Below are 14,961 nucleotides of genomic sequence, written 5' to 3'. Positions count from 1 at the left end.
GCCGTTGCAGGACTGACTTAACATGACTTTCATGGGTCCTCAAATCTGGGGAATAAATTAAGATGTCATCCAAGTAAACGAAAACAAAGTGGTCTAAGAAATCACTCAAAACTTCATTGATCATGGCCTGGAAGACGGCGGGGGCATTGGTGAGGCCGAACGGCATTACCCGGTATTCAAAGTGTCCCCTGGGGGTGTTGAAGCCCGTCTTCCACTCATCTCCTTCCCGAATGCGCACGAGGTGATACGCGTTACGCAAATCTAGCTTGGTGAATACCCGAGCCTGCTGCAACTGATCAAACACGGCCGACATGAGTGGGAGGGGGTACCGATTCTTTATAGTGATCTGGTTGAGGGGACTGTAATCTATGCAGGGGCGCAGGGTTCCGTCCTTCTTCCCCACAAAGAAAAACCCGGCCCCTGCAGGCGATGACGACGGCCTGATCAGACCCGCTTTCAGTGACGCGTCAATATAGTCATTCAAGGCCTTCTTTTCGGGGCCCAAAAGGGAATAAAGTCTCCCCTTGGGGATCGAAGCCCCGGGCAATAGGTCTATGGCGCAGTCGTAAGGACGATGGGGTGGTAAGGAGCTTGCCTTGGCTTTGCTAAATACCTCTGCAAGTTGATGGTAGCATTTGGGTACTTGGTTTAGGTCCGGAGATCTGGACTCTGGTTCAGAAGACGCAAGGTCCGAGGGAGAAGTGCAGGTAGACTCGATCGAGGGGTTTGGTTTGACGCACGATACTTGGCACTGGGATGCCCACCCCTTTATCTCCCCTGACTCCCAGTTTATTGCAGGGTTGTGGTGTTTTAGCCGCGGATAACCGAGGATAAGCGGATTCAGGGGGGAGGTGACTACATGCAGTCTTACTAGTTCATGATGAGTGCCAAACGACAATGAGAGGGGTTCGGTTATATAGGATACGTCAAAAAGGGCTTGTCCGTTGAGTGCCTTAGCCTTTATGGTTGTGTTCAAGGGTTCGGTCTTTACGCCTATGCTGCGAGCAAAAGCCCAGTCAATCAAATTCTCGTCGGCCCCTGAGTCAATCAACACCCCGAGCTCGAGTTCCTTGCCTTGGCAGGTGAGCGTCCCGACGGGTAGAACCCTATTCTTCTGCCGGACCACGGAGAAGGTGCTTACCCTCAGCGCACTCCGCTCCGGGCAGGAGAGGAGGAGATGACCAAGCGCCCCGCAGTAGTAGCATCTGCCCTCCTGGCGTCGACACTGTCTTTCCTCTTCGCTCAATTTGGCCCGGCCGAGCTGCATGGGTTCCGTCCCCGCGAGTGGCCCTGCCGGGATCGATCTTGGGTGGTGCGTCTCGTGGAATGACCGCCCGCCCAATGATGCGGAAGGAGTAATGATCGCACCCCGGCTTGCGCGCTGCTTCCTCCACTCCTGTAGTCGGTTGTCCATTCGGACGGCCAACGCGATGAGAGCGTCGAGTTCCACAGGAAGATCAAGGGGAATGAGTTGGTCCTGGATGGTCCCGGAAAGACCCCGGAGAAAAGCATCGTACAGAGCCGTCGAGTTCCATCCGCTCTCCGCGGCCAGAGTGCGGAAGCGGATCGCGTAGTCGCTGACCGTCTCTCGACCCTGGATGATGTGGGACAGCTCTCGTGCCTTCTCTCGGTCCGTGGGAACTGGATCGAACACCATGCGCAGGCCTTCGATGAATCCGGAAAACGTGTGACAGGTAGCGGAATTCCTGGCCCATTCTGCGGTCGCCCACGTCCGGGCTCTTCCCGTCAAATAGGAGATCGTGTACGCCACCCGGGAGCGTTCCGTTGGGAAGTCGCCGGGAGCTCGCTCGAACTGCATCTCACAATTCGTTATAAAGGCTCGACTCAGCCCGGGTTCACCTGCATATCGTTCCGGGGAAGCCAGTCTGATCCCCCTCGCCAGAGGCGCGGGCGCCGGGGGGTCCACAGGGGGCGCCGCTGTGGAGCAGGGCGTCGCAGCTCGCCCCGTGGTCAGCAGAGTGAGGACGTCTTGCATTTGGCGACTCAGCGAGTCCACCTGGGCGGCCACCGCCTCTCTGAAGTCATCCTGGTTCTTCACCAGTTCCTGAACGCCAACATTCAGAGCGTCTACCTGCTTCTGCTGTTGGCCCAGTTGCGTAGTCTGGGAGCGTACTTGGGCGACCAGCTGCGCTGTCTCTGCCGAGTCCATGTCTGGCCAGTGCGTAATGTCAGGCGCAGAGCAGGAAGAGGACTCGAATGCAGAGATTCCAAGGTTCGAAAAGATGTTTATTGTCTCCACGGATGGTCGAACAAAAAACGCCTCACTAGGAGGGAAAAAAGGGGAAACTATGGCGCCTCGAACCGAGGGAGAAAAAGGGGAAATCAAAGCGCCTCGAACCGAGGGAAAAAAGGGGGAAATCAAAGCGCCTCGAACCGAGGGAAATACAAAAACAAGGGAGCGATGTAACCAAATTAACATCGGTGATCAATAACGTTCAGACAAGGCTTCTACGTGGAACTCGAGGGTTTCGTGGTCGCTAGTGTTCTCAACAAGGGAAGACGCACTGGCACTGGATACGAGGAAGGACGCGGGTTATATGGACACAGGAGGGAAACCCAGGTGAAGACAATTGGACATTGACGCAGGTGCACACACTTGGAATCAGGGTTTCACGTGACTGGACGCACAGGGGAAGGACACACCGACTGGAACGAGAGGACAGTTTCACAATAAAACAGGAAGTGATCCGGACGACACATGACAGCATGACACATCGCCGTTTTCCTACTTCCTGTTGCGAGGCCAAGTTCAGCGGCGCTCTGATTGGTCAGACTGAATTTGGGCTGAGGTAGGAGGCCGGCAAAGTGGCACTTAGGTTTTAGTTTTTGAAGGCACGTTTCACTCTTGAGGTGAGCGTGCGTTGCTCTTCTGTCACTGCCATAGTCACGCGTGTTTGGTCGAGTGGTAACATTAGTACCTCTGGTACGATGGAACAAGTGTTCGAGACCTGCCCTTGGGCTATACTGTGTCAATTTTCTCTCACTTCTGCATAAAGTTTGTTGCTTGTTTTTTTGGGGGGGGGGGGTTCAATTTGCTTGTTAAATACTGCTTCATGATTCGCTGACGCATCAGAAAGTGGGTGCGGCAATGAGAATGAAATCCGATTGGTTGGGAAGGGTGCGCGGTTATGGAGCCGAGGGGTCCTGTGATCGATGGGATGTAAAGTAGGCGTCGACGTCACGTCCGCGTCACGTGACCGCGACGTGGCTGACGTCATATAGCAACCGCTGTTTTGTTTAGTAGACTTACGTTGTTATGCATTGACATAATGGCGCACACTCCAAATAGATTTAAATAAATTAAATAATTCTTCTGCCCACTGCCTTTTAAACAAGTTAACTCTCCCCGCAGATTTGAATTCCGGCGGAAGTTCCGCCCATCGACGTCAAGTCTGTCACGTGACCACAACGTGGCAGATGTCATATAGCAGCCGCTGTTTTGTTTAGTAGATTTACAGTTGTTATGCATTGACATAATGGTGTGCACTCAAAATAGATTGAAATAAATTAAATATTTCTTCTGCCCACTCCCTTTTAAACAAGTTAACTCTGTCCACGGATTTGAATTTCGGCAGAAGTTCCGCCCATTGACGTCTTGTCTGCGTCATGTGACCACGACGTAGCGACGTCATATAGTAACCGCTGTTTTGATGAGCAGACTTAGTTATTATGCGTTGACATAATGGCGCACTGGTTAGCATGTCCACCTCTTAAGCATGATGTTGCGGGTTCGACGCCTGATCAATGTGAGCATGGAGTGAGCTGAAGTGCATGGCGCTGAAGATTTGAATCTTTGAAATGCGCTGAGGTCTGACATATCAGGTAGAATGGTTTGCCATCACGTTCAACAAAAAATAGAAACTTTCCCACTCTCATAAAAACGTCCTGTGTTCATCTACATATTTTCGTTTTGCTGTGCATCTTTTCCCTGCCATTTTGAGAGCCCAATTGACACTAATAGTTTACTGGAATGTGTTTGCCCATCCTACTTTGTGGAATTTCACCACATGCGCTTTTGACGAAAATACCAAATTGAACTCAAGTGAAGCCAACACGCACAGACACACACACAAATGTTGATATGAACATAAAAGAGCTGCATGAATCCAAGTAAAGAGCCGCATTTATTTGTATAAAATTTTCACAAAAGCTGTCACACAAACAAAGGGGAAAAAAACTGAAGACGTGTGTGTTCCGCCCACGCTGGATTTATTTGCACCTTTGAAAAGACACAGATGTGTCTTTTTTTCCGCAGATGTGGCAAAGAGTACTTTTGGGCATCTGAGACGGACGGCTTAAAAAGTGAGGAGGAAAGCACCCTGAGAACCGGCCGGAGGTCCTCTGGAAGCTCAGCGGGCCATGGAAAACGCTTAGCCGAGGCTCTGGAAGCCTCCTCGGGCCTCAAAAGTAGGGAGGAATGCACCCCCGAGAACCGGCTAGAAGTCCCCTGGGTCCTCCACGAACCGTTAAAAAGATGTCGAGTGAGCCTACCTTAAGAGAGTCATAGTTACTCCCACCGTTTGGCCGGCCGTGTAATTTCTCGCCGGGTCCGCCAGAGGGAGGCAGTTCCCCGCTACAGCGGCACCGGCAGCCTCCGAATGTCTCCCCGAGCGCTTGGAGAAGCGAGCCGTGCAAGGTATTGGATTGAGCTGGACGGTCACCGGCGCCGCTCGTTGTGCGCGCGCGGCCCGCTGGAAGTCAAATAAGGCTCCGCCATCTCATCCGCGGTGCCTCTAAAGTGACGATCTGCTCGGCTGGAGCTATTTTCGGCCACTTGGCGCATGCGCACGGCCTCCCGGTGGTGCCGGGCGGCCTGCGTGAGTGCGCCGGCCGCTGGAAGTCAAATGAGGCTCCATGATCTCATCCGCTGTGCCAATCAAGTGCCGATCCGCTCGGCTGGAGCTATATCGGGACACGTGGCGCGTGCGCACGGCCTCCCGGTGGTCCCGTGCGGCGTGCGCGAGTGCTGCACTCTAAAGCCCCTAAGAGTGCTTTTACTATGCCACCCTAACCAGAGTGACGGGAGAGGCACAATTCAAAAAACTTGCTCAGCTCGTCAAGAAAATGCGATTTAAGCAATAAAATTAAAAATGCACCTAAAACCTAAACCAAACGCTGCAGATGGCCATTTCTTAATGCGCAGTGATCAACTCGGAACTCCATAGCCCCCACGAAAACTTTATTACTATTCCAACCTAACCAGAGTGACGGGAGGGGCACAATTCAGAAAACGTGCTCAGCTCGTTGAGAAAATGCGATTTAAGCAATAAAATTAAAAATGCACCTAAAACCTAAACCAAACGTTGCAGGTGGTTATTTCTTCATGCGCAGTGGTCAACTCGGCACTCTGAAGCCCCCAAGAGTACTTTTTACTATGCCAACCTAACCAGAGTGACGGGAGGAGCACAATTCAGAAAACGTGCTCAGCTCGTCGAGAAAATGCGATTTAAGCAATAAAATTAAAAATGCACCTAAAACCTAATCCAAACGCTGCAGATGGTCATTTCTTCATGCGCAGTGGTCAACTCGGCACTCTCTAGCCACCAAGAGCACTTTTTACTATGCCAACCCGACCAGAGTGACGGGAGGAGCAAAATTCAGAAAATGTGCTCAGCTCGTCGAGAAAATGCGATTTAAGCAATAAAATTAAAAATGCACCTAAAACCTAAACCAAACGCTGCAGATGGTCATTTCTTCATGCGCAATGGTCAACTTGGCACTCTCTAGCCGCAAAGAGCACTTTTTACTATGCCAACCCAACCAGAGTGACGGGAGGAACGCAATTCAGAAAACGTGCTCAGCTCGTCAAGGAAACGTGCTCAGCTCGTCAAGAAAATGCGATTTAAGCATTAAAATTAAAAATGCACCTAAAACCTAAACCAAACGCTGCAGATGGTCATTTCTTCATGCGCAGTGGTCAAATTGGCACTCTCTAGCCACCAAGAGCACTTTTTACTATGCCAACTGTTGGGTTGACAACATTTATCTGAAATCAATCTCGGAGGCGGTAGGTCTTTTTGGCTTGGCGTTTTCTTCTGCGCAGAAGGACGCATCACAGACACACAGCAAGTGTGGCTGAGACCCGCGCTTTGCTCTGAGTTTTAGCCGTGCTTTTATTGAGAGAGAAACAAAGGGGCAAGTGTACATGGTCGAGTAGGTTTCCAGACAGGAAAAACATTCCATAGCTATATCCCATTACCACAGAACGCAGGGGGTACTCTTATGGACGGGGCAGTATGGACGTCTCATGACCATTAGTTCAACAAAGATGTAGTCTTTTTAGTGCCTCTGGGAATACATTGCTGTGCCGTACTCATGACTTCAACTTAAATAAGACCTTTGTCTGCTTCAGCCGTCCCATGACAATCACATGATCTGCACATGTCTAGCTAACTGTGGGGCTTATTGTATAGCGCGGCTAATGACTGCCATATGCCCCCAAGTCATTTTCACGAGGCCAGATACTGCGGAGAATCTTGCACATAAAAGTAGTTACATAGAATCCAATGATAAAAAGTATATCATTTCCAACACCAACCCAACCAGAGTGACGGGAGGAGCGCAATTCAGAAAAGGTGCTCAGCTCGTCGAGAAAATGCGATTTAAGCAATAAAATTAAAATTGCACCTAAAACCTAAACCAAACGTTGCAGATGGTCATTTCTTCATGGGCAGTAGTCAACTCAGCACTCTCTAGCCGCCAAGAGCACTTTTTACTATGCCAAACCAACCAGAGTGACGGGAGGAGCACAATTCAGAAAACGTGCTCAGCTCGTCGAGAAAATGCGATTTAAGCAATAAAATTAAAAATGCACCTAAAACCTAAACCAAACGCTGCAGATGGTCATTTCTTCATGCGCAGTGGTCAACTCGGCACTCTCTAGCCGCCAAGAGCACTTTTTACTATGCCAACCCAACCAGAGTGACGGGAGGAGCACAATTCAGAAAACGTGCTCAGATCGTCGAGAAAATGCGAGTTAAGCAATAAAATTAAAAATGCACCTAAAACCTAAACCAAACGCTGCAGATGGTCATTTCTTCATGCGCAGTGGTCAACTCGGCACTCTCTAGCCACCAAGAGCACTTTTTACGATGACAACCTAACCAGAGTGACGGGAGGAGCACAATTCAGAAAACGTGCTCAGCTCATCGAGAAAATGCGATTTAAGCAATAAAATTAAAAATGCACCTAAAACCTAATCCAAACGCTGCAGATGGTCATTTCTTCATGCGCAGTGGTCAACTCGGCACTCTCTAGCCACCAAGAGCAGTTTTTACTATGCCAACCCGACCAGAGTGACGGGAGGAGCACAATTCAGAAAACGTGCTCAGCTCGTCGAGAAAATGCGATTTAAGCAATAAAATTAAAAATGCACCTTAAACCTAAACCAAACGCTGCAGATGGTCATTTCTTCATGAGCAGTGGTCAACTCGGCACTCTCTAGCCGCCAAGAGCACTTTTTACTATGCCAACCTAACCAGAGTGACGGGAGGGGCACAATTCAGAAAACATGCTCAGCTCGTCGAGAAAATGTGATTTAAGCAATAAAATTAAAAATGCACCTAAAACCTAAACCAAACGCCTCAGATGGTCATTTCTTCATGCGCAGTGGTCAACTCGGCACTCTAAAGCCCCCAAGAGTACTTTTTACTATGCCAACCTAACCAGAGTGACGGGAGGAGCACAATTCAGAAAACGTGCTCAGCTCGTCGAAAAAATGTGATTTAAGCAATAAAATTAAAAATGCACCTAAAACCTAAACCAAACGCTGCAGATGGTCATTTCTTCATGCGCAGTGGTCAACTCAGCACTCTAAAGCCCCCAAGAGTAATTTTTACAATGCCAACCTAACCAGAGTGACGGGAGGAACACAATTCAGAAAACGTGCTCAGCTCATCGAGAAAATGCGATTTAAGCAATAAAAATAAAAATGCACCTTAAACCTAAACCAAACGCTGCAGATGGTCATTTCTTCATGCGCAGTGGTCAACTCGGCACTCTCGAGCCGCCAAGAGCATTTTATATTATGCCAACCAATCCAGAGTGACGGGAGGGGCACAATTCAGAAAACATGCTCAGCTCGTCGAGAAAATGCGATTTAAGCAATAAAATTAAAAATGCACCTTAAACCTAAACCAAACGCTGCAGATGGTCATTTATTCATGCGCAGTGGTCAACTCGGCACTCTCTAGCCACCAAGAGCACTTTTTAGTATGCCAACCCGACCAGAGTGACGGGAGGAGCACAATTCAGAAAACGTGCTCAGCTCGTCGAGAAAATGCGATTTAAGCAATAAAATTAAAAATGCACCTAAAACATAAATCAAACGCTGCAGATGGTCATTTCTTCATATGCAGTGGTCAGCTCTGCACCCTAAAGCCCCCAAGAGTACTTTTTACTATGCCAACCTAACCAGAGTGACGGGAGGAGCACAATTCAGAAAACATGCTCAGCTCGTCGAGAAAATGCGATTTAATCAATAATAATAAAAATGCACCTACAACATAAACCAAACGCTGCAGATGGTCATTTCTTCATGCGCAGTGGTCAACTCGGCACTCTCTAGCCACCAAGAGGACTTTTTACAATGCCAACCCAACCAGAGTGACGGGAGGAGCACAATTCAGAAAACGTGCTCAGCTCGTCGAAAAAATGAGATTTAAGCAATAAAATTAAAAATGCACCTAAACCCTAAACCAAACGCTGCAGATGGTCATTTCTTCATGCGCAGTGGTCAACTCTGCACTCTAAAGCCCCCAAGAGTACTTTTTACAATGCGCACCCAACCAGAGTGACGGGAGGAGCACATTTCAGAAAACGTGCTCAGCTCGTCAAGAAAATGCGATTTAAGCAATAAAATTAAAAATGCACCTAAAACCTAAACCAAACGTTGCAGGTGGTTATTTCTTCATGCGCAGTGGTCAACGCGGCACTCTCTAGCTGCCAAGAGCAGTTTTTACTATGCGCACCCAACCAGAGTGACGGGAGGAGCGCATTTCAGAAAACGTGCTCAGCTCGTCGAGAAAATGCGATTTAAGCAATAAAATTAAAAATGCACCTAAAACCTAAACCAAACGTTGCAGGTGGTTATTTTTTTCATGCGCAGTGGTCAACGCGGCACTCTCAAGCTGCCAAGAGCACTTTTTACTATGCACACCCAACCAGAGTGACGGGAGGAGCACATTTCAGAAAACGTGCTCAGCTCGTCGAGAAAATGAGATTTAAGCAATAAAATTAAAAATGCACCTAAAACCTAAACCAAACGTTGCAGGTGGTTATTTCCTCATGCGCAGTGGTCAACGCGGCACTCTCTAGCTGCCAAGAGCACTTTTTACTATGCGCACCCAACCAGAGTGACGGGAGGAGCACATTTCAGAAAACGTGCTCAGCTCGTCGAGAAAATGCGATTTAAGCAAGAAAATTAAAAATGCACCTAAAACCTAAACCAAACGTTGCAGGTGGTTATTTCTTCATGCGCAGTGGTCAACGCGGCACTCTCTAGCTGCCAAGAGCACTTTTTACTATGCGCACCCAACCAGAGTGACGGGAGGAGAACATTTCAGAAAACGTGCTCAGCTCGTCGAGAAAATGCGATTTAAGCAATAAAATTAAAAATTGTCTTGTAACATGGGGGTAGAGATGGTGCAAATGGTAGAAAATGGATTGTTCCCAGGAATAAATTGGCAGAGCTAAAATTCCAAATTTGTCCAAAAGATGGCGCCAGACCAAAACGTGAGACCAAAAGAGGGGCCAGAATAAGCTAAACAGGTTAAAATAGAAATAAAAGAGGAACACGGTGTCAGAGTGTGAGTCACGCATGGAAGCACAAATGTGATTTTTATTTTTTGATTTCTTTGCTTGGCTAAAAATGTATTCTGTAACCGCTTTAAGCAATATTATTTGTCAATTCGATCAAGAGACCCGTCACTATGAGAATAGTGGCGTGACATAAATTGTTTAGAGAAGTAGGTCAAGGGTTTGGATTTTTATTTCAGAGCTAATTGAAGCGTAACTTTAAAAAGTTATTTTCATGTAACAGGAAGAGAAGAAAGGGGGAAGTGAAAGGTTTTACCAGGGGCTAGCTGTGCATTTGGTGGAAAGTACTGCGTGGTCAGGGCGGAAACAGCTGCTGAAGGCCCCAGATGTCCAAGCGTGGGAAGAAAACTGGGCACTCCTACCCTTTAGTAGGCGTGGGAAAACTGGCCAGTTCCTTCTATAGGCGTGGGAAAACTGGCCAGTTCCTTCTATAGGCGTGGGAAAACTGGGCAGTCTTACCCTATAGGGAAAGTACAGGAGGAAAGAAAGGGGAGGGGGGGGACAGAGAAGTCTATAAAAAGTCCTGCAGGGGCAGCTTCAGGGCTTTTTCCCCCAAAAGAGCGCTCATACGTGAAGAAGCCCGGAGGAGTTTCAAGATTTTTTCCAAAGTCCCGAAGATCTTTGTGTGAGACGCAGGATCGCTGGACTGAAATTAACTTGGATTTACTCCCAAAAATTGGACTGGACAACTTTACAGGAGAAATAGGTGAGGGTTTACCATTTTCATGTATTTTAGCGAGAGGTGGGAATAGTCATCGGGCCGCCGGCACCCTCGGGGCCAGCCTGTTTCTCTAATTTGGATTTTAGAAGTAAGATCGAATTGATCACTCGACTTTGCTTCCACCAAAAATAGCACGCAGCTGGTATTTACCTCTTCCCTCTTTCATGAACTGTGTTTTGCAATCGAATTGTTCTGGGATTGAATGATTTTATTAACACGAGTATCAGTGAGTGAAATTGTTCGGTTTCTGGAGTAGTTGAGATTTGTAATTCTATTCCATGTTTCTTCAATAAATGTGTTTTGTATATTACTTACTTCGTTGTGCGCGGATTTGTACTGAATATGCAACCGATCGTTCGGGGCCGATTTAAATAAAATAAATTAACGGAAGTGTTTAAATCGGATTATTGGTTTTGTGTAAAACGGAAAGTTATTTAACTATTTGAAAGGCTCAGGCCCGCTTCCCCTTTTTGACGGGCCGCGTAAAAAGTAACTCCGAACAAGTTAGAGACTTGAATAACTTCCGTAGTTATTTGAGCCACGAGTGAATTTCGATCCGTTCGAAAGTTGTTTCGTCTGAAGAAAAAAACGAAACTGTTTAAATCGGATTATTGGTTTTGTGTAGAACGGAAAGTTATTTAACTATTTGAAAGGCTCAGGCCCGCTTCCCCTTTTTGACGGGCCGCGTAAAAAGTAACTCCGAGCAAGTTAGAGAATTAAATAACTTTCGTAAATATTTAACGGAAGAGTGGATTTCGTTAAAAGTGAATTCGGTTGAAAATTTTCTTCTTCTAAATAACATAACGACGACGGTTAAAATAAATCATTGGAGTTGGTGGAGGATAAAAGTATTTCGATTGTCCGTCGGGCGCGGCCCAGTTCCTAAATTTGTCGGGCCGCGTGAAAAGTTAAATGGGACACGATCAAAAAATAGACTTGCCTTCCAAATTAATTATTGGGCAAATCTAGACAGAGCACGACATTTTTATCCGGTTTAAGAAAGTTGTTATTCTTTTTAAAGCAATTAAGTGGGGTGAAGGACTCCAACGGTTAAGTGCTAGATCTACGTATAAGAAGTTGGAATGAATCATATAAAGGGCATTAATTTTCTTCTTAAATGCTATTATTTTATTAATTCGATTCTCTTTCGAATAAAAAAGTTGGTCGGCTCGCTGCATGAGCGACCAAGTGGAACGGACCCATATCAACATTTACTTCGGAAAAACTAGTGCTTGGGTGCGCTATACAAACGAATCCCTGAGGTCTTAACAAAGACATCTAAAAAATATCCGTAACAAAATAAGAACTTCAAACACTACCGGGGAGCCACCAATACAATGCGGTCACTTCGAAGTCTTGCCTCGAATTGAGTTACTCGGCTCGAGCTTCGGGTGACTTGAGAGGGATTGGCGTCGTACAGAAATTGGAGTGATTCCGGTGGAGTTAATTTAACTCGGGTGGTTAGATTACGGACGAATCCCCGAACCCGGCTAAAACAAACCCGTTACCGGGAAGCCGGGGGCACCTTATTGCAGAGGTGCGTTTGACAAGGTGGTTATTTCTTCATGCGCAGTGGTCAACGCGGCACTCTCTAGCTGCCAAGAGCACTTTTTACTATGCGCACCCAACCAGAGTGACGGGAGGAGCACATTTCAGAAAACGTGCTCAGCTCGTCGAGAAAATGCGATTAAAGCAATAAAATTAAAAATGCACCTAAAACCTAAACCAAACGTTGCAGGTGCTTATTTCTTCGTGCGCAGTGGTCAACGCGGCACTCCCTAGCTGCCAGGAGCTCTTTTTACTGTGTGCACCCAACCAGAGCGACGGGAGGAGCACATTTCAGAAAACGTGCTCAGCTTGTCGAGAAAATGCGATTTAAGCAATAAAATTAAAAATGCACCTAAAACCTAAACCAAACGTTGCAGGTGCTTATTTCTTCATGCGCAGTGGTCAACGCGGCACTCCCATGCTGCCAGGAGCACTTTTTACTGTGCGCACCCAACCAGAGTGACGGGAGGAGCACATTTCAGAAAACGTGCTCAGCTCGTCGAGAAAATGCGATTTAAGCAATAAAATTAAAAATGCACCTAAAACCTAAACCAAACGTTGCAGGTGCTTATTTCTTCGTGCGCAGTGGTCAACGCAGCACTCCCTAGCTGCCAGGAGCTCTTTTTACTGTTCGCACCCAACCAGAGCGACAGGAGGATCACATTTCAGAAAACGTGCTCAGCTTGTCGAGAAAATGCGATTTAAGCAATAAAATTAAAAATGCACCTAAAACCTAAACCAAACGTTGCAGGTGCTTATTTCTTCATGCGCAGTGGTCAACGCCGCACTCCCTAGATGCCAGGAGCATTTTTTACTGTGCGCACCCAACCAGAGTGACGGGAGGAGCACATTTCAGAAAACGTGCTCAGCTCATCGAGAAAATGCGATTTAAGCAATAAAATTAAAAATGCACCTAAAACCTAAACCAAACGTTGCAGGTGGTTATTTCTTCATGCGCAGTGGTCAACTCGGCACTCTCTACCTGCCACGAGAACTTTTTACTATGCACACCCAACCAGAGTGACGGGAGGAGCACATTTCAGAAAACGTGCTCAGCTCGTCGAGAAAATGCGATTTAAGCAATAAAATTAAAAATGCACCTAAAACCTAAACCAAACGTTGCAGGTGCTTATTTCTTCATGCGCAGTTGTCAACGCGGCACTCCCTAGCTGCCAAGAGCACTTTTTACTGTGCGCACCCAACCAGAGCGACGGGAGGAGCACATTTCAGAAAACGTGCTCAGCTCGTCGAGAGAATGCGATTTAAGCAATAAAATTAAAAATGCTCCTAAAACCTAAACCAAACGTTGCATGTGCTTATTTCTTCGTGCGCAGTTGTCAACGCGGCACTCCCTAGCTGCCAGGAGGTCTTTTTACTGTGCGCACCCAACCAGAGCGACGGGGGGAGCACATTTCAGAAATCGTGCTCAGCTCGTCGAGAAAATGCGATTTAAGCAAGAAAATTAAAAATGCACCTAAAACCTAAACTAAACGTTGCAGGTGCTTATTTCTTCATGCGCAGTGGTCAACGCGGCACTCCCTAGCTGCCAGGAGCTCTTTTTACTGTGCGCACCTAACCAGAGCGACGGGGGGAGCACATTTCAGAAAACGTGCTCAGCTCGTCGAGAAAATGCGATTTAAGCAATAAAATTAAAAATGCACCTAAAACCTAAACCAAACGTTGCAGGTGCTTATTTCTTCATGCGCAGTGGTCAACGCGGCACTCCCTAGCTGCCAGGAGCACTTTTTACTGTGCGCACCTAACCAGAGTGACGGGAGGAGCACATTTCAGAAAACGTGCTCAGCTCGTCGAGAAAATGCGATTTAAGCAATAAAATTAAAAATGCACCTAAAACCTAAACCAAACGTTGCAGGTGGTTATTTCTTCATGCGCAGTGGTCAACGCGGCACTCTCTAGCTTTCAAGAGCACATTTTACTATGCACACCCAACCAGAGTGACGGGAGGAGCACATTTCAGAAAACGTGCTCAGCTCGTCGAGAAAATGCGATTTAAGCAATAAAATTAAAAATGCACCCAAAACCTAAACCAAACGTTGCAGGTGGTTATTTCTTCATGCGCAGTGGTCAACGCGGCACTCTCTAGCTGTCAAGAGCACTTTTTACTATGCGCACCCAACCAGAGTGACGGGAGGAGCACATTTCAGAAAACGTGCTCAGCTCGTCGAGAAAATGCGATTTAAGCAATAAAATTAAAAATGCACCTAAAACCTGAACCAAACGTTGCAGGTGGTTATTTCTTTATGCGCAGTGGTCAACGCGGCACTCTCTAGCTGCCAAGAGCACTTTTTACTATGCACACCCAACCAGAGTGACGGGAGGAGCACATTTCAGAAAACGTGCTCAGCTCGTCGAGAAAATGCGATTTAAGCAATAAAATTAAAAATGCACCTAAAACCTAAACCAAACGTTGCAGGTGCTTATTTCTTCATGCGCAGTGGTCAACGCGGCACTCCCTAGCTGCCAGGAGCACTTTTTACTGTGCGCACCCAACCAGAGTGACGGGAGGAGCACATTTCAAAAAACGTGCTCAGCTCGTCGAGAAAATGCGATTTAAGCAATAAAATTAAAAATGCACCTAAAACCTAAACCAAACGTTGCAGGTGCTTATTTCTTCGTGCGCAGTGTTCAACGCGGCACTCCCTAGCTGCCAGGAGCTCTTTTTACTGTGCGCACCCAACCAGAGCGACGGGAGGAGCACATTTCAGAAAACGTGCTCAGCTTGTCGAGAAAATGCGATTTAAGCAATAAAATTAAAAATGCACCTAAAACCTAAACCAAACGTTGCAGGTGCTTATTTCTTCATGCGCAGTGGTCAACGCGGCACTCCCTAGCTG

This window comes from Syngnathus floridae, chromosome 2, assembly GCF_059516105.1.
Source record: "Syngnathus floridae isolate MCC-2025c chromosome 2, RoL_Sflo_1.0, whole genome shotgun sequence".
Taxonomy (NCBI): Eukaryota; Metazoa; Chordata; class Actinopteri; order Syngnathiformes; family Syngnathidae; genus Syngnathus; species Syngnathus floridae.
This window is presented reverse-complemented; position numbering follows the sequence as displayed.